This window comes from Triturus cristatus, chromosome 1_1 (assembly GCF_964204655.1).
Source record: "Triturus cristatus chromosome 1_1, aTriCri1.1, whole genome shotgun sequence".
Classification (NCBI taxonomy): Eukaryota; Metazoa; Chordata; class Amphibia; order Caudata; family Salamandridae; genus Triturus; species Triturus cristatus.
This window is the reverse complement of record NC_140579.1, coordinates 87,699,952-87,719,006: the sequence shown is the minus strand read 5'-3', so window position 1 is coordinate 87,719,006 and position 19,055 is coordinate 87,699,952. Positions and strand designations below refer to the sequence as shown.

The 19,055-nt window shown below is 45.3% G+C and overlaps 1 protein-coding gene across 12 annotated transcripts in view; it reads right to left on the bottom strand.

Annotated features, from left to right (window-relative positions):
- Window positions 1-19,055, bottom strand: part of LOC146869555 (stAR-related lipid transfer protein 3-like) — a 160,864-nt gene that overhangs the window by 122,391 nt on the left and 19,418 nt on the right. For 4 of the 12 annotated variants that reach the window (XM_085605247.1, XM_085605994.1, XM_085605824.1 and 1 more), the window contains one exon: window positions 11,601-11,692. The exons of the other annotated variants lie outside the window; for them this stretch is intronic. The gene's annotated coding sequence lies outside the window, so the exon portion shown is untranslated. The remainder of the gene's footprint in view (window positions 1-11,600; window positions 11,693-19,055) is intronic. 12 annotated transcript variants of the gene reach the window in all.

The following is a 19,055-nucleotide window of genomic DNA, read 5'->3' as shown; positions in this document are numbered from 1 at the left end:
AGTAGGTGTAAGCTAGCGGTAACACTAACGGTTGAGGTGCCACCCTTCATACAGGTGAAAATCCCGAAGTGATACGTTCTATATTAAAGTGGTCTAATCAGATTCTCTTTGTCTTTAGTAGTGCCTGATAACATAAAAGAACATATCTACCTCTATTCAGACTGAGTAAAAAAGCTGAAAATATAAGAGGAGAACACGGACATATAGTAAGTCAACGGTTCTTGTGAGTATCCAAAGTTGAGTTAAGAACGGGTATAAATATATATATTGTTTGTCATACTTAGTCGGCGGTGATAATTCCAAACCGCAGATGGTTTCAATTTCCTTATGCGTTTCTTGTGCGATTTATTCCTCGTCTTCTGTTAGTGCTGTAAATAATCATAAAGCACCCCCATATGTAAACATTGTAAGGATGTTACTGGTATACAGTTCAGTACGAGCCTCTATATATAATTAAACGGAACGACAGACTATACTGTCACTAATGATGGCGTGTTCTCATAGTGATGGATTACATCACAGAGTGCCTTTAGCTATACGAGTTAAGTCGTTAGGCTCGTGTAAGTATTCGGCCAGTAATAAAACGTCCCTATCGTCATACTTCTCATTTAAAATCGAGAGCTCTTGTAATCTGTAGAGCTGTAATAAATCTATTAATCAAAATTCTGAGCTACATCCGCTAGAGGTGTAAAGTCGCGTAATTAGTGGAGTCGGGGGAAACTTACCTATATTACGTAGTGTAGCGGTGTACCAAGTGTCCGTGGTGGTCGCCCCAGTCGAGTGCGCTGGCGTCAGTTTGGCCGTATACGAGTTACTGAGTTATAGACGAGATCACGTATTCGAATTAGCGTGAGGACTCGTGATTGTCATGATAGTGGAGGTAGAAGTAGGACTAAGAATGACTATAGTTCTGGCGGTCGCCATCTTGGAACGTATAGTGAGAAACGTAGTGAGAAGGTAGTGATATTGTGAATAATTCAATATATTATAACGGTGTACTATTCAATTCCAGTCTCTCCACCGATTAGATTCATCACAAAAACATGAGTAAGAAATCATAGTATGTACGTAAGGAAACAATTCATAACTCATATTTCATCATGCGAAAATGACAGAGAAAAGGCGAGTGAAAAGGCTTTTGACCATAAAACGGGACATAGCATATCATTGTAATATTCTAAGTACCAATTTGTCTTCTAACCACTTTGTGGTTAGTGTTTGATTATATTCAGTCTTCATAAGTTAAATTTCTTAATTTTTTAAAGAACAATTTGACTATATAATGTCACACCCTTTCCTTAGTAGAGATGGTATATGTATCAGCTGTTTTGGAGTTTTTGCGGGTAGTTTATTTTCCAAGAAAATAGTGTAACTCCTGGTCAATATTAAGCCCTTGTTCTACACTGTGCAGTTTAAGAATCCATAGGGCCTCTTTTTGTCTAAGAGTAAGTTCTCTATTGCCGCCTCTTGGGTTGCTAGGAACATGTTCTATTCCAAAAAATTTGAAGGTATGGTTTGTTGGTTGGGCCGAGCATATAGACATGTGTGCCGCCAATGGATATCGCATGTCATTTTGTTTGACCGCTCTTATATGTTCCCCTATTCTTTCTTTCAACGCTCTGATCGTGCTGCCAATATATTGTTTGCGGCATTTACATTCAATTATGTAAACTACAAACTTGGTCTGACAGTTTATGTTTGTTTTGATTGTAAAGCTTTTGTTGTCTGGTCCTACAAATTCCGTTCTTTTGTCATCTGCCCATTTGCATGAGTTGCAGTGCCCACATGTATAGAAACCTATGGTGTGTTTGCTTAGCCAGTTGGTTTTCTTGACAGGTTTAGGGTAACTGGGGCTGAGTATGTTTCTCAAAGAAACCCCTCTTCTATATGTTATATGGGGTTTGTCAGTTATGAACTCTTTTAGGGAGGCATCTGATTTAAGCAGGTGCCAGTGTTTGGTCAGGCTCTTTCTCAGGATTGCAGACCAGTTGTTGTAGCCTGTAATTAGTCTGATTTTTTCATCTTTTTTTACCTGTTTGGGTTTTTCTTTAAGTGTTTCTTTGTGTGTTATTTGGCCAATCCTCTGCTCAGCTTTGTGTAGTAATTTCTTACTGTAGCCCCTTTTCTCAAATCTGTTCAGAACCCCTTTCTTGTAGATTTGGAATTCCTCCTCATTACTGCAATTGCGTCTGGTCCTAGTCAGTTCCCCATATGGAATTGAGCGTATTTGATGGTATGGGTGTGCACTACTGGCATGTAGTAAGGCATTACATGACGTGGCCTTTCTGTATAATCTGCTGTTGATTTTGTTCTCTTGTGTGTAGAATTCTACATCTAGAAAGGCGATGTTGGTTTTACTAGATTCCATGGTGAATCTGATGTTGTAGTCATTACTGTTTAAGAAATCTAAGAAGCCCAATAGTTTTAACTGTGTGCCTGTCCATATCATAATGCAGTCATCTATGTAACGGCCCCAGAATAAGATTGAGTCATTCCATTCAGAGCCCGATGGGCCCCAGATTTCCATCTCCTCGAACCAACCCATAAATAGGTTGGCATACGAGGGTGAAAATCTAGAGCCCATCGCAACTCCTTGTTTTTGTCTGTACCATTGTTCTTTGTAAAGAAATACATTGTTGTCAAGTATTAATTCGACCATTTCTATTAGCATTTCAGTGTGGTTCCAGGAGCTTGCTGCCCTTCTGTTTAGCATCTTTCTCACTGCTGCTATGCCTATGTCCCTTTTTATACTCGTATATAGTGCTGTCACGTCCAGTGTTACAAATGTCATGCTTTCTTCCCAGTTCAGATCTGCCAGGGTGCCCAAAATGTGCTTTGTATCCCTTATGTAAGATGGTAAATTTGTTACTAGTGGTTTTAGGAAAATATCCACATATTCGGATATTCTCTCTGTCGGTCCGTCTATTCCCGATATGATGGGTCTGCCAGGGGGAAAAGGTAAGTTTTTATGTACTTTGGGTACTGTGTAGATACAGGGATATCTCGGTCGGTCTACTTTTAGATACATTAACTCATTATCATCTAGTAATCCCTGTCCATGCCATCGTCTTAGGTGTTTGTTGATGTAATCAGTAAGTGTCCAAATCGGGTTACCAATTAGAGTCTCATAGCAGTCCGTCTCATTCAGTTGAGATAGTATTTCTTGATCATAATCTGTGCTGGACATTATTACCATGTTGCCCCCTTTGTCTGCTTCTCTAATAGTTAACTCCTTATTCTCACTGAGTGTTCTAAGTGCTATTCTTTCTTTGTATGTGATGTTATCTTTTTTCATTTTTACCGCAGTGTTTCTATTGTCATGTTTGTCTAATTCGGAAAGCACTAGTTTATGAAAAAGATCCACATTATTGCCTGCAGACAAGGTTGGCGTCCATTTTGATTTTTCTTTTAAATTACTTGAAATGCTGTAGTCCATATTTATGTTGAGATCTCTCATGATTAAATCAGATGTTATGACTTCATCTTCACTGTCTGTAAGAGATATCAACAGTTTTGTGTCCAATATATCTTGTATGGATTGTTCACTAGATATCAGTAAACCAAGGTTTTGCTGAGTATTTTTATTTGGACAATTATTCATTTCAAAGTGTTTTTTAAGTTTGATACGTCTTATAAATTTAAATAAGTCTATTTTAGTTTCACAAATGTCACCAGGACTGCTGAGGCAAAAATTCATTCCTTTAGATAACACAGATAACATTTCATCAGTTAAATTCACATCAGTAAGGTTAATAACAGAAACATCATTTATTTTCTCCTGTTCCATGATCGGGTTCTCACTCCAGGGCGTTCTGTTTCTCTTACCCCCTCGTTTTCCCCTCCTTGTTTTTCTCCTTGTATAGGTCTGCGACTTTCTATGTTTCCCTTCTTTATTCTCCTGACTTCCATTAAAAAACTACTCTCATTATTGGACATGTTGCTAGCTCCCTCTGTTCTATCCAAATCACTGTCACTAGTGTGTACAGTATCTAGTGAAGTTGTGCTAGAGTTGGTGGATTTCCCATCTCCTGTTTTAGAAGGCATTGTTTTGGGCACCAAGTGATCATACTTTCTAGCGAAAGTAAATATCCTGCCACTTGAGTAATCTCGTTCATCCCTTTTAAGCTTTCTTGTCTTACGTTGTTTTATATCAGCTACATGTTGTTGTATGATGTTATTTAAGATTGTATAGTTCTTTTCCATTATTTCAGGGAGATTCATGTCTTTGATTTCGGTTTCTAATATCTCAATGTCTTTCTGTAGTTGTGCGACTTTCCTCTCGCAGTCCTCTATCAATATTCCCATGAGTTTATTCGAATTATTGTTGAGTTCTTTTTCCCATTCTGCTAGCAGGTCTGCTTCTAAATCCTCATATGTAGGGATGATTTGGGATCTTAAACCCCTAGGTACTCGTTTTACTTTGATATACTATTTTAAGGTTGCCGCATCCCACCACCTGGACATTTCGTTAAGTCTCAACTTTTCTAGTTTTATAAACTTATCCTTCATACCTTCTTTTTTAGAAGGTTGACCATTGTCTGACGATGTGTTCCCAGGTCCCTGATTTGTTATATTGTTGAAGAGATCTTCTGCCTCTCTGTCTCTTTTTCCTATTTCATTCGAGAAAGTGGTCATAATGTTCCTCAGGCTGCCACCTAGATGATCAAATCTAAGCTTATCTGGTGGATTAAATTTAGGTATCTGGCGCCAAGAGAGATGTCACATTTATAAATCGTTTGATCAAATCTGAACGGTGCTATAAGGTAGGAAGAACCACCTAGACTTCCTAGAATTATGAGTAAAACTCTAACCAATTAAGATCACTCCTTAGCACACGTTATTGATTATAAGCAAATATGTATAAACAGTATATTGGCATAAATAAACAATATATAAATCAGGAATTGGTCGTTTCTTCTTGTCAGTTGTTCTTTAATAGTATATACTTCTCCTTAGTCTGTCTGTCACCAGCCAACACGTGTTTCGTTGCTTATGGGAATAGTCGACCCGCAACTTTGTCAAGGCTGTTGTGTGAAGAAACAAAGTAATATATATATACTTGTAATGTTCAGCGTCACATATTTAAAATAACTTAAAACAACTCGGATTCGCATTAGCCCAGGTGATGCTAGTGCAACCTTCAAACCAGATGCAAAACAATTATTGAATCTTCTGGTTACATAAAGTGTTTAACAAAAACGAAAAGTGTGATCCACACGTTTTAATGGTCTAGTACATTGCATAGCAGTCTATGATCCTAATTGAAGTGGAGAGAAATGGCGGTGGTGATCGTGAGGTGAGATATATAAATCTAGGCGTATTGATTCAAGTGGTAGTAGGTGTAAGCTAGCGGTAACACTAACGGTTGAGGTGCCACCCTTCATACAGGTGAAAAGCCCGAAGTGATACGTTCTATATAAAAGTGGTCTAATCAGATTCTCTTTGTCTTTAGTAGTGCCTGATAACATAAAAGGACATATCTACCTCTATTCAGACTGAGTAAAAAAGCTGAAAATATAAGAGGAGAACACGGACATATAGTAAGTCAACGGTTCTTGTGAGTATCCAAAGTTTATGAGTTAAGAACGGGTATAAATATATATATTGTTTGTCATACTTAGTCGGCGGTGATAATTCCAAACCGCAGATGGTTTCAATTTTCTTATGCGTTTCTTGTGCGATTTATTCCTCGTCTTCTGTTAGTGCTGTAAATAATCATAAAGCACCCCCATATGTAAACATTGTAAGGATGTTACTGGTATACAGTTCAGTACGAGCCTCTATATATAATTAAACGGAACGACAGACTATACTGTCACTAATGATGGCGTGTTCTCATAGTGATGGATTACATCACAGAGTGCCTTTAGCTATACGAGTTAAGTCGTTAGGCTCGTGTAAGTATTCGGCCAGTAATAAAACGTCCCTATCGTCATACTTCTCATTTAAAATCGAGAGCTCTTGTAATCTGTAGAGCTGTAATAAATCTATTAATCAAAATTCTGAGCTACATCCGCTAGAGGTGTAAAGTCGCGTAATTAGTGGAGTCGGGGGAAACTTACCTATATCACGTAGTGTAGCGGTGTACCAAGTGTCCGTGGTGGTCGCCCCAGTCGAGTGCGCTGGCGTCAGTTTGGCCGTATACGAGTTACTGAGTTATAGACGAGATCACGTATTCGAATTAGCGTGAGGACTCGTGATTGTCATTATCACCGCCGACTAAGTATGACAAACAATATATATATTTATACCCGTTCTTAACTCATAAACTTTGGATACTCACAAGAACCGTTGACTTACTATATGTCCGTGTTCTCCTCTTATATTTTCAGCTTTTTTACTCAGTCTGAATAGAGGTAGATATGTCCTTTTATGTTATCAGGCACTACTAAAGACAAAGAGAATCTGATTAGACCACTTTTATATAGAACGTATCACTTCGGGCTTTTCACCTGTATGAAGGGTGGCACCTCAACCGTTAGTGTTACCGCTAGCTTACACCTACTACCACTTGAATCAATACGCCTAGATTTATATATCTCACCTCACGATCACCACCGCCATTTCTCTCCACTTCAATTAGGATCATAGACTGCTATGCAATGTACTAGACCATTAAAACGTGTGGATCACACTTTTCGTTTTTGTTAAACACTTTATGTAACCAGAAGATTCAATAATTGTTTTGCATCTGGTTTGAAGGTTGCACTAGCATCACCTGGGCTAATGCGAATCTGAGTTGTTTTAAGTTATTTTAAATATGTGACGCTGAACATTACAAGTATATATATATTACTTTGTTTCTTCACACAACAGCCTTGACAAAGTTGCGGGTCGACTATTCCCATAAGCAACGAAACACGTGTTGGCTGGTGACAGACAGACTAAGGAGAAGTATATACTATTAAAGAACAACTGACAAGAAGAAACGACCAATTCCTGATTTATATATTGTTTATTTATGCCAATATACTGTTTATACATATTTGCTTATAATCAATAACGTGTGCTAAGGAGTGATCTTAATTAGATTCCAGTTTGATATTGAGAAGTCTTGATTTCTCAGTAAAGAAAGCAGCCAGAGCGTCGCATGAGGGTGGGCTGAATTCTGGGCCAGAGCGAATGGGTGCATCAACTGATTGCGGTTTAACAATTTCAAACAGTTACTGGGGCGATTAGAGGCTTGGTTGAGTTGTGACCTGATGTAGTCGGCCTTGGCGCGCTTGATTTGTTTGTTATAGGAGCTCCTTACCGATCTAAGGACTTTAAACTGATCCGAGGATGGTTTGGATCTCCAAGATCGTTCAATTGCCCTTAGGTTGCGTCGTTCAGAATTTAGGTTGTCATTGAACCATGGTTTGGAGATTTTTGTTAAGGCTTTTTTTTTGTTGGAGTGGTGCAATGGAATCCATGATAGTAGAGTTGTAAAAGTCTGTGAGTAAATGAACCCACTGACATGTCAGCATGGGAGGAAAGGGCAGATTTACATTGGGTTGCTAGTTCAGCTGTATTGATATGTCTAAGGTCCCGTTTCATATCTTTAGCTTCTTCGGTTGAACCTTCTTCAGGACACCTCCCAGTTAATATAAAAGAGGATGATGTGATGGTCGGACCAATCACAAGGGGAGATGTTATCCAGAGAGATGGTGTTTCCACTGGAGAGGATGAGATCCAGGATTTCTCCTTTATTATGCGTTGGCCGGTCACAGTATTGAATCAGCTTGTGATCATCTAGGAAATATTTACGGCATTGACAGCTTGGTCATTGGGGTTAGACCAGTAAAGGCTGAAATCACCAAGGAAGATTTGGGACACTACGGAATAGACATTACCGGAAATGATTTCCATTAATTTCTCGATGAAGGAGAGATTGTCCCCCACTGGAGGTGATAGAATGTATGTAGTTTACATACCGGGAGGTGGTTACTTGAGATGTTGAGACAGAGGTATTCACTGGAGGAAAGCGTGAGGATTCAGAGTGAGAGACCGAGAGTGTACGCCGATATACACAAGCTAGGCCACTGACCTACTTCAAGCAGGGATGTATTCTCCCCAATATTGCCACAGGTTGGCCTAGGCCACTGCATGATGTTACGGGGCTCACCACGGCCAGGGTTTGTTGCTTCGAGCTGCGGCACCTCCATGTCTGAATCTGTGAGAGTTAATTCCTGGCGTGGGAAGGATTGGCATCCTGAGGAACTGAGCAGGGTGGGACCGGCAACCACACCGGCAGAAAAGGGTGCTCCTCCCCCTGGGGCCCGAGGGTGGGCGTCCATTAGCTACAATAAATAAACCCTATCTGCTCTTAACAGGAACGGCCCCACAGGAAACGACGGCACTGAGTCCCTCCCCCTCCATGTACTGCAGCCTTCATCTTAAAAAGTCTGGGAAACACCGTTCAAGTCTTAAGGGACCGTGTTGGGTGCTATTTTACACACTATATCCACAAATACGCAACATGGGGTTTTCTACAACGCGTTTGTGTTGCGATTGGGAATCACAACGAGAACAAGCAGTCATGGACGGCATCCTCCCAGGTCAGAACTGCGCGCAGGGACTGCGTGCGCGTGGCTGAGTGCGCGTGGCTGCGTGCGCGTGGCTGCTCACTTCCACGGCAGTACTCCATGGGAGTTAACTTCTCAGAAAAGGTGGGACATGCACCCACCAGTAGTCATTTGCAGGCTCCAAGTTTTACAGGACACACACAAAGGCCAATACAAAGGCGTGGGAGGAGTCAAACCCCACAAGTACATACCACAGATCACCACAGCGCAAGCGCTGTAAGCTCAACCTAAAAATAGTCCCACAGAAAAAACACTTAAGCAACCAAAGTATAAAGATACTAGTGCTTTGGAGGTGCCCTGCAGGAGGAAACTAAACACAAAGGTGGGACAAAGAAGGATTCACTATTAGCAACTACGCATTTGTAAAAGACAATGGAAGGAACAAATAAAAAAGCCAGGTGGCGGGCTGTAAGCTTACAGAGTGAACGCAGCACTTTGTACTATACCTGTATAATTGTACACAAGGTGCCTGCACACATTCTACTGTCTGCTTGGCGCCTGTATACTGCAGCGTTAGCATGTAACAGTACCTTCATGCTCTCCATGCAGCTAAAAAAAAAAAACATGCCCACATTTGCACATCAGAGCAGTTTGGCACTTGCATACGATCTATCATATGGGCAATGTTTGTAGTAATAGTAAGGAATTAGATGATGGCCCACAATGACCATACGCCAGGCCCAGAAATTGCCCCCTCACACTCTATTGCTGACATTGCAAAAACATGTAATCTGGGAAGCCATAAATTGGGGGTAAAGGTGTGGAAATGGGGTAGAGTAACCAGGGCGGAGTCATAAAAAGCAGAGCCAGACAGTCAGCTTTTACTGTTTTTTTTAGCTCTGCTGCAAAGCAGCTAACACAAACAAAGGAGACATTAAATCTGTTCCGGCTCAATTGGTCGAAAAGGCTGCATTTAAATAATGCGTATGTGGTAAGACATGCTGCATAGATATTTGTGTACCCAACAAATATCTGGGGATAAAAATATTGGTAAAATAACTCCTGTGGTTAGTGCATTTGCTGGAGAGATCAGTCACAATTTTGAATCATAAAGTAGCATAGCGAAATAATGCATCTCCAGATAGTTCCCAGCCAGGATAATACTCTAACAGGAGGGCTGATGGCCTTTTTCCTTGGGTCTAGCTTGAATTGAAAATGCACATTGCTGCCCCAAATAGAAAGCAGACAGTACGGACGCTGCTGAATATGTCCCAGTGTTTGCAAATTACACCAGGACAAATTAGGCATAATTCAAAGGGTCTGGCAAGATCCCCCTCATTTCCTGCACTGTCAGACCAGCCCTTCTGGCACTGCCAGACAGCCCCGTAGGCCACTCCGACCCAGCCACAAAGAAAAGAATTGGGCCTAACTTTTTTCCAAAGCCTGTATCTGGGGTGCCTCTACCTCCGAGACTTCACTGTAGCCCCTCCTCTCAGGACCAATTTTAAAATATGAGGCTGAATTCCACTCTGACACTATGCACTGGTTTGAGCCCATCCAGAGTTTAATTCTTTACTGCCTGGGTTTTATGTTGGGAAGAATTTTTCGCCATTCTGGCAACCTGTTCTGAACACAAATACATGGGATAATTCCTATCTGCCCTCAACAGACAGAAAGAGTTCCCATACACAGTACCGACCAATTGGCTGGGGAGAAACCCTACACCCACTCAATGCCTAAATACACAAAGTCTGAAAGGAGGACATTGCCTTGACTCGACACAGACTCCTGCCTTGAGCATACAATGGTCAAAACTTTGCCATGTTATCTCTGTCCAACTCTCCCCTGTTCAGTTTGCTTTCCAGCATATTTACCCAACACGTATCATGGGGCTGTCTCTTCTCGGCACACACTGGTATGAGAAAGGGTGCTGGCTGCCCTAATCTGTGTAGTTTTTCCACCACTACTTTCCCAAGCCCAGTTCACAATCAGAGTCTTGCCAACGCTTTTATCACGTTGCTGCCCATTCTTGCTAGCCCTTTATTAGGGTGACACAATTTCTGCCAAATTTGAAGTGTACCACTGGATGCAGAGCAGGTTCTCTGTGTAGCGGTGTGGGAATCAACAGAAATTGCAGTTAGCATGAGCTGAAGCCATCCTGGTTGTCGCATCCATTTTGTTAGCCATGTGACTCTTCCGTCTTCACTGTTGCTTGCTTTTCTATTCTGCTTGAGTCATCAATTGTAGTGAACTCCTTCAGCACTGAGGCCTGTAGCTGCTGGAGTGCACCTGCTTTAGAATGTAACTGTCAGGTTATTCCAACTGATGTAAGCAGTTCCGTTTCTCCTCCCACTCTGCTGACTAAGTAATGTTTGCCTGACCATGTTGGTCAATAGTTATTCCTGTGTGCGCCTGTACCTTCTATTTGAGTCTCCATGCTTACTTAGCTACAAAGTGGGTATAAAAGACCCATGGTTTCTGCATTCCATGTACTACCTCCTACAGTGCCTGAGGGTGCTATATTGATGTAGACCCACTCATGTGTGACTAATAAACTTGTTATTTGATATTTCAGCTTCCGTGTTATCTCTATTTTGTTGGTCTAAGGACCCGTGGACAAGATAAGGGTGACCCCTGCACCGGTGAGCCCCTAAAAAGGCTCATTTCCACAGCTGCTGTAGGTATGTGTACAGTATGGTCCAGGTACTGTCTACATTTGGCGATTGTGTCTTCAGGCGCTGCTAAAGGTCCAACGATTCGGGCTGGGATTGTGAGGGCACTCCAATTCTACCTCTCAGGCCACCTTGTCTACTCACTGAGACATCACATTAGTACAGCCTACGATTTCCTGTTACACAGAATTTATTCTTTGCCTGCTGTGAAAACATTCCACATTCAGTTCTTTTAAGTAACGAAACAACATAAAACACTTTATAAAAACTCCTAAATAAGTAAATAAATAAAAAAATATTGCAGCATAAGGAGGAATAGTTTTGGTGTTTTAATCTGATAGAATGACTGCCGAAAGGGGCAACAAGGACTAGGAATTGTAGTTTGGTAACATCATACTTTGGTCCAACCATAAACGTTACTCACAGTTTGCAAGTAAAGAGCCCCAATCCTAGAATGCGCACCAGTGTCCGGAACAATGCCTCTCTCCCCATCAAGACAGGTCCAACCTTGCACCCCTTTAGAAAAAGATACACCGGTTTGAAGAGCGCCACATCACAATGCAATAACCACGCCCAGCTACGACTCCGTTTGTTTGTGGACTGTAATGCTGCCCTTAGCCCTGTACAGCAAGCACTCCGCTGCCTTCTGGCAAGGTTCACGCCACTCAAATAAAACTCATATGTACAACACGTATAATGTTCGAATCATTAGTTTTCAACAGGAACTTGAGCACCTGAAATTCGGAAAGCGACTCAAACACACTCTTCTTAACTAGGGCCCGTTTTTAGTTCTTCTTAGCCACAACAGCATCACTTCAGCCTCTAAAATGGGTCTCCATATAGTATCGTATGTAATTGTAGTTCATCCACCCATTTATTCATTCCATTGGACGGGATACACTTCTCAGGTTATGCACCATTAGCATTCCCATAGAATCAGGTAATTATTGATTTTAAAGACCACCACCTCTACAGAGAAAGGCAAACCTGGAATTGAAGATCACAAGTGACATTGCTGTTTGGAATGGCCTTGAGCTGCAGAGGTCTTGGAACAGGGTGAGAACTCACTGACGGCATGCAGATTTAGAAGTGATAAAGACCTGTCCTGACCGCTCACAAAGGACTTCTATCAGAAAGACACATTAAGTGGCTGACTCGAGGTAAGGGGGGGCTGTCTCCAGTGAGGACAAAGACAACTCAGGCTTTTCACCAACAGCTGGGCTGAGAGTGTTGTCACTAGCTGAGATCAAGCTATGTGACTCAGGACCAAGAACATGTTTCCTTGGGTGCCGTTACTCAGATGGAGCAGCAGAAAGTTCTTAAAGGTTATTTTTAAGGCATTGTTACCAAGGCCGTAGGAGACACAAAGGGCCTCATGTAGGAAGCCAAATACCGGTCGGTAACGGCCGAAATTCGGTAAATATCTCGTTACCGACCGGTATTTAGGCTTTTGCGATGTAGGGGGCTGATTTCTGGATTCGGTATTTACCGAATCGGAAATTAAGAAATCGGTAAAATACCGATTCGGTAAATACCGGATCCTGAAATCAGATGTAGGGAGCACTTTAAAGAGTGACAATTAGTAATAGAAATTCGTTATTTACCACCAAATACAGGTTGGTGATAAATAACGAATACCTTGCAAAAAGTAATATTTTGCAGATTTAAGAGTGCCATGTGGCAGACATACATGCCCTTAGGGCATGTATGTGCGCCACATGTGCACACATGCAAGATTCAGGGGTGCAACAGGGTGTCAATGTGACACCCTGCCACCCTTGAATATGCTCCCCCCATTACCGAATCGGTATTTACCGATTCGGTAATGAGGCATACCTTCCCATTGATTCCTATGGGCCTCCAGGCCCATAGGAATCAATGGGAAGGTATACCTCATTACCGAATCGGTAAATACCGATTCATAATTACCGAATTTTTCCGATTTGGTAAAATTTACCGAATGATTACCTACATCACATTTACCGATTCATAAATACCGAATCTGTAAAATTCGGTATTTATGAATCAGTAAATGTGATGCTCCCTACATATGGCCCAAAATGTCTGGGGGGAGCACAGACAGCCAAGTGCCTGATTTGGTTCCAAGAGCCAAAGCATGAGTCGAGCCATCAATAGATGTAAATCAGGTAAGAAATGGTACAAAAAACTGTGAGATACTGTAAAATGAAATGCACTTTTCAAAAAATTTTCTAAATTAAGTACCTGATTGTCACTCAATTCAGTGATATTTACTGTATGTAAATATATGTAAGTCAAGAATTCCCCCATGCACTAGCAACCTTGCCATGAGTTTAACAAAATGTGTCCGTTTATGTTGTCTAATTCTATAGCCTATATTGGTCCTAGATGAGAAGGAAGATGATTTTCTATTAAATATATAAGTAAGGTTCTGTATAGGATAGATCTTGTATGGAATTACTTCAATGAGCTCTCAAACTGGATAGTTAACAGAAAAATGTGCAGTGAAATACAGCAGTAAGACCTGGATTACATAATTTGATTAAGTGGGGATGCCGGGATTAGGACCCATGATCCCTAGTCTCACACTAAACAATGCAGAGACTTTAGAGTTACAGCCTTCTCTCTTCCGCTTAGCGCCAGAGGTCAGTGCTTTGTATTCATGCATGAAAGTGTCCCCAAACTTTTTTCTCCAATGCTGATGGTTATGGTTTTAAAAGTGCACTGGAGCATCCTAACCAGGCCCGATTGCCAGTACTCTCTCCCTAAAAGTGATGTATGTGAATTGGTAACTCCAATTGGCAAGGAATCTAGCCCCCTTAAAAGTCTCTGGTAAGTAGTACCAGTGGTACCCAGGGCATTTAGAATTAAAGGGTTCACCAGGGCCTGAAGCACTGGCTGTGCCACCCCGTGTGGCCCAAGTCAACAGATGACAGCAGTCCTGCCATTGCAGATTGCAGAAGCTATGCAAACTGCTCCAACTCAACTTTGCTGTCAAAATGAGTAGCATGGTCACAACACTATTTTTAATATATGTCAGTCACCCCTGTGGTAGGCCTCTAGAGCCAAAAAGGCAGGGTGCATTATATTAAAGGTCTGGACATATAAGTGCAAGCTTTTTTTTTTTTTTTTGCAAAAACAATTTTTATTGCATAATTCAATTACAATAGCCATCTGCAATGACCAGCATATCATTGGTCTTCTCCTAGTAATATGCTCCATTGCATAGTACAGTTCAGACCACTTCCAACTACCAACGCACTGCCCCCCAACACTCCCCAAATACAAATACTCCCTCCCCCCACCCGCATGTCAGTGTGCCATAGTCGCAGGTACCGGGATAAGTCTGTCTCGTGATTGGCCGTGGGAACGGGCGCGGGCCACTCTCCACCCCCATGATCAGGCGCCAAGCAGCAAGGAGAAGAGAAGCCCTCCCGCCCTCATGTGTGACCCGTCAGCTGCCTCTCCACCGCTACTCTGCTGCATGCTGCTCCTGTGCTTCAAAACCCTCCTCCGCTTCTGTGCCCCACCCCCGGAGGTCTACCACTAGCGCTTCCCATGCATGTGCCATGGCTAATGCCTTTTCATCATTTCCCCGCAGCGCTAGCTGCAGCCTAAGCGTACTCTCGCTACCCGCCCATTTTGTGAAGGTAGTTCTCCACCTCGCAAAGCTGGGGCCAGTTCTCGACTTCCAGTGCAGGGTAATTTCTCTTTTAGCCACCACCAGCCCTAAGTCGCAAAACTGGCTCGTGACTTTCGTGCGCGGTGTGTGGGGAAACCATAGCAGCAGGCAAACTCCCATTTCCACCCCCAATTCCCGCCCCGTTACTTGGGTCAAGCAATCAATGACCTCCCCCCAATAACCGCTGAGGACACCACAGGACCAAAACATGTGCTTAAAGTCGGCCCCCTCCTCCCCACAGCGAGGGCACTGCGGAGCGGGACCCCCAAAATATTGAAATAATTTAGCTGACGTCAAATAAGCCCTATGCAAGATAAAGTACTGCACCAATTGAAACCTGGCATTACGTGTGCTCTTCCAGGCCCGTCTCTCTAACCTGGGCCACGTCAAGTCCGGGATGGGCTTCCCGATGTCCATTTCCCATTTATCCTTCAGCGCACTCAAAGGGGCTAGGTGTTCCATCGCCATTCTCTGATAGAGGCATGTAATGGCCTTGACTGTGCCCGCCGCCATGACCACATACTGACAGCCGGCAGCCGTCTGCGGTTCAGAGAGTCCCGTATTCCAGTGCTTTTGTAGGGCTGCCACCAGGGCCGCGTGGAGTAGATAGTCTCCCCTCGGGATCCCAAAGGAATCCTGCAGTCCCTGGAATGGCTGGAGCGCACCATTGAGGTACAGGTCCCCCACCATCTGTATCCCTAGGTCTTCCCACTGAGCCAGCCCCGACCAGTCCCCGCCGTGGGGGAGGGCCGTGCACATACCCAATGGGATCTCCGGGGCGTAGGGGTGAACAGTGCCGACCCTCCGCAAGCTGCGGTTCCAACACAACCGGAGCATTCGCTCCTCAAGCGTCAGTTGCGACAGCTCGAGTCGCTGCTGGAAGACAATAAAAGAAAGGACATGTCGCGGGATCACCCTGCCCTGCGGGTCCTCGGGACCTCTAAACTCCCTTGCCACCGCCTGCGTTAGCCATTGCAGCTGGGCCGCCAAATAATACCACTCGAAGTCGGGCACAGCAAGCCCTCCCTCCGCTCTGGGCCGTCGCAGTGTGGCCAGCGCCACCCGTCGTCTGCCAGTTCCCCAGATAAAGCCCGTGATCATGGCTGTGAGCCTGCGGAAGAACGACACCGGCACCCAAATAGGGAGCGTACGGAAAAAATACAACAGTCGCGGGAGCGCCACCATCTTCAGTAGCGCTACCCTCCCAGCTACCGAAAGAGGCAGGGTGCTGCAGAATCCAATACTGCCCGCTAGACCTCTAATCGCCCTCCCTACATTCCCCTCCAACAGATCTTGCTGGGTGCGGTAGATATGCACTCCCAGGTATGGCAGACAGCGAGCTTCACAGCGGATAGCCCCTAGGGCGGGGGGGGTCTCCTCCCACTGTGTAACGGGGTATACACAAGTCTTGCCCCAGTTGACCTTCAAGCCCGACAAGTGTCCGAAGTCCCTCAGTAGCACCTTGGCACCCTGTAAGGCCCCCTCCGCGTCAGCCAGGAAAAGCAGTAGATCATCGGCATAGAGGGAAATATAATGGGTTTCCCCCCGCAGTAACAGCCCAGCGTATGCGCGTCCCAGTCGGGCATGGGCCTCCAGGGGCTCAACCGCCAGGGCGAACAGCAAAGGTGATAACGAGCAACCCTGCCTCGTTCCCCTTCTCACTGGGTAGGAGGCCGATATCGTGGTCCCCGTTCGCACCCTTGCCACCGAGTTAGCGTAAAGAAACCTCGTCCAGCGCACGAACCCATCCCCCAAGCCGAACTCCTGCAAGACCCTAAACAGGTAAGGCCACTCCACGCTATCGAAGGCTTTCTCCATGTCAACTGACAGCGTCAGAGCGGCCGGGTAATCTAGACAATCCACTTCCATAACCCGCAATAGTCTCCGGATACACGTCGACGTGTTCCGTCGGGGGATGAACCCAGCCTGATCAGGGTGTATCAAGGAGGGCATATGCGCCAACAATCGCGTGGCCAAGATTTTGCTCAGGATCTTATAGTCCACGGTGAGCATGGAGAGTGGACGATACGCTGTCCTGGCACTCGGGTCCCCTCCCTTCTTCAGGAGCGGTATAATCAGCGCCTCACGTGTTGAGGCAGGCAACTGACCCTCCTTCCAGGCCTCCCGGTAGACCGACTGTAACTGTGGGGCAAGTAGGTCCGTATAGGCCGCATAAAACTCCACAGGGAGCCCATCTGTGCCCGGGGTTTTCTTGTGCGCCATGTGTTTGATCGCCATACGAATCTCGCCTAGCGAGATATCCCCCCCAGCACCTCCTTGAGAGTGGGGTCCAGTTTTGGTAAGTGGGCCGTCGTCAGAAAGTCCTCCAGTTCCCCAGGAGCGTCTTGTATGGTATTAGTATAAAGGGCGGCATAATATGCCAAGAACTGACCATTAATCTCCCTCTGAGAGTGCACTGTCACCCCCTCCCCGGTGGTCAGCGAAAGTATGGGAGAGCCGCGCGCATTCGGATTCGCCAACCAGGCCAAAAGCGACCAGACTTTGTCCCTCTCTGCATGCGCCCTGGCGAGGTATGCCTTATAGTCAAAACAGCGGAGCCGCTCTACCTGCACTGCCACCTGTTCTCGCGCCACAACCACCTCATCTTGGGATTGCTCCCCCAAGTGCTGTGCTCTCTCCGTGGCGCGCAGCGCAGCCTCCGCCTTCTCTATGTCTCCTAATAACGTTTTCCGGACCCCGGCCGTGGAGGAGACACATATCCCTCTGATGACCGCCTTGAACGAGTCCCATTCCCACGCCCTCATGGACGCTGTCCCCGAGTTCTCTGTAAAATAATTTGTGATGCCATCCTGGACTTCCGCATGGAAGACCGAGTCCTCCAGCATCTGCAGGTTCAGGCGCCAGGTGGGTATCGTCTGACGCTGCCTACTCCAGTGCACTATAACCAGACATGGGTTGTGGTCCGATATGGTTCTCGCCAAGTATTCGCTATGGCGAGTCAGAGCCTGTATGCCCGGAGAGCATAATATGCCATCCAGACGCACATGCAGCTCATGCGGGGCAGAATAGAAAGAATAGTCCCTCTCCAGTGGGTGGTGCTCCCTCCATGTGTCCACCAACCCCCACGCAGTCTGCCAGTCCCGCCTACTTCTGGCCATCCGATGTATTGCAGATTGAGTCAGGGGCGGGTGAGAACGATCAAAGTGGACATCAGTGATGGAATTAAAGTCACCCCCAAGTATGGTCGGCCCCTTTAAATACTCCGCTAAGGCGCCTGAAACACGGGTAAAGAAGGCCGCTTGCTCTATATTTGGGGCATAAAGGCTGCATAACGTCACGTCTCTCCCATCCAGCCGGCCCTGCACTGCCACAAACCGTCCCTCCGGGTCCACCTGCGAGGCGAGGGGCTGAAAAGGAAGACCCGCTCTAACCCAGATAAGGGTGCCCCTTGCAAATTTGGAATAGGTGGTGTAAAACAACTGACCCCGCCAGCGCCTGTGGAGTGCCCGCCCCTCCACCCGGTCCAAATGGGTCTCCTGCAGAAAAGCCACCTGCACTCCTCTGCGCACTAAATAAGCGTGCACTTTGCAACGTTTCGTCATGGAGGTGAGCCCCCTCACATTCCAGGTTATACACTTCAACTCAGGGGGTGAACCCATCACACCGTGCAATACGTACTATCCAACCACTCCCCACCCTAGGCACACTGACATCACCCCAACCCTTCTCAATTCCCCAACAACTCCCAATCCCTCCCGCCCCCAGAACAGGTTCCCAACCGTAGTTACCCATCCAAATACAATACAATTAACCAACTTCTCTGATAGCCACCAGAGCCTCACAACTAGTGCGAGTAAGAGGAGGTAGTCCGGGGCCGAACGGGTGCAGAAAGTGTTCCCAACAGAAGTCCTAGCCCAGTCTCCACAGCGCCTCTCCAGACCTATCCCGCCCCCGGTGCCCCCGCCCTAGCCCACCCCCGACCCCGCAATCAAGGAGAGTCTGGCAGTCCCCCAAAGAACCACGGCAGTCCCACCCCCAGCGCAGAGTCAACAGTGCAGCAGATTGCACCTCCAGCCCCCTGCTAGCCTCCTTACTGTCAGCGCACTTCAGGAACAGTTCAAGTGTCCAGTATGCCGTCCGCTGTCCCAGGTGTGACATGTGGCAGCTCTGTCACCTCATCCTCTTCCTCTGCCTCATCACTGCGTTGAGTGTCAGACCCCTTGTGGGAGCCCGGCTCCCCAGCAGGGGCGATTACAA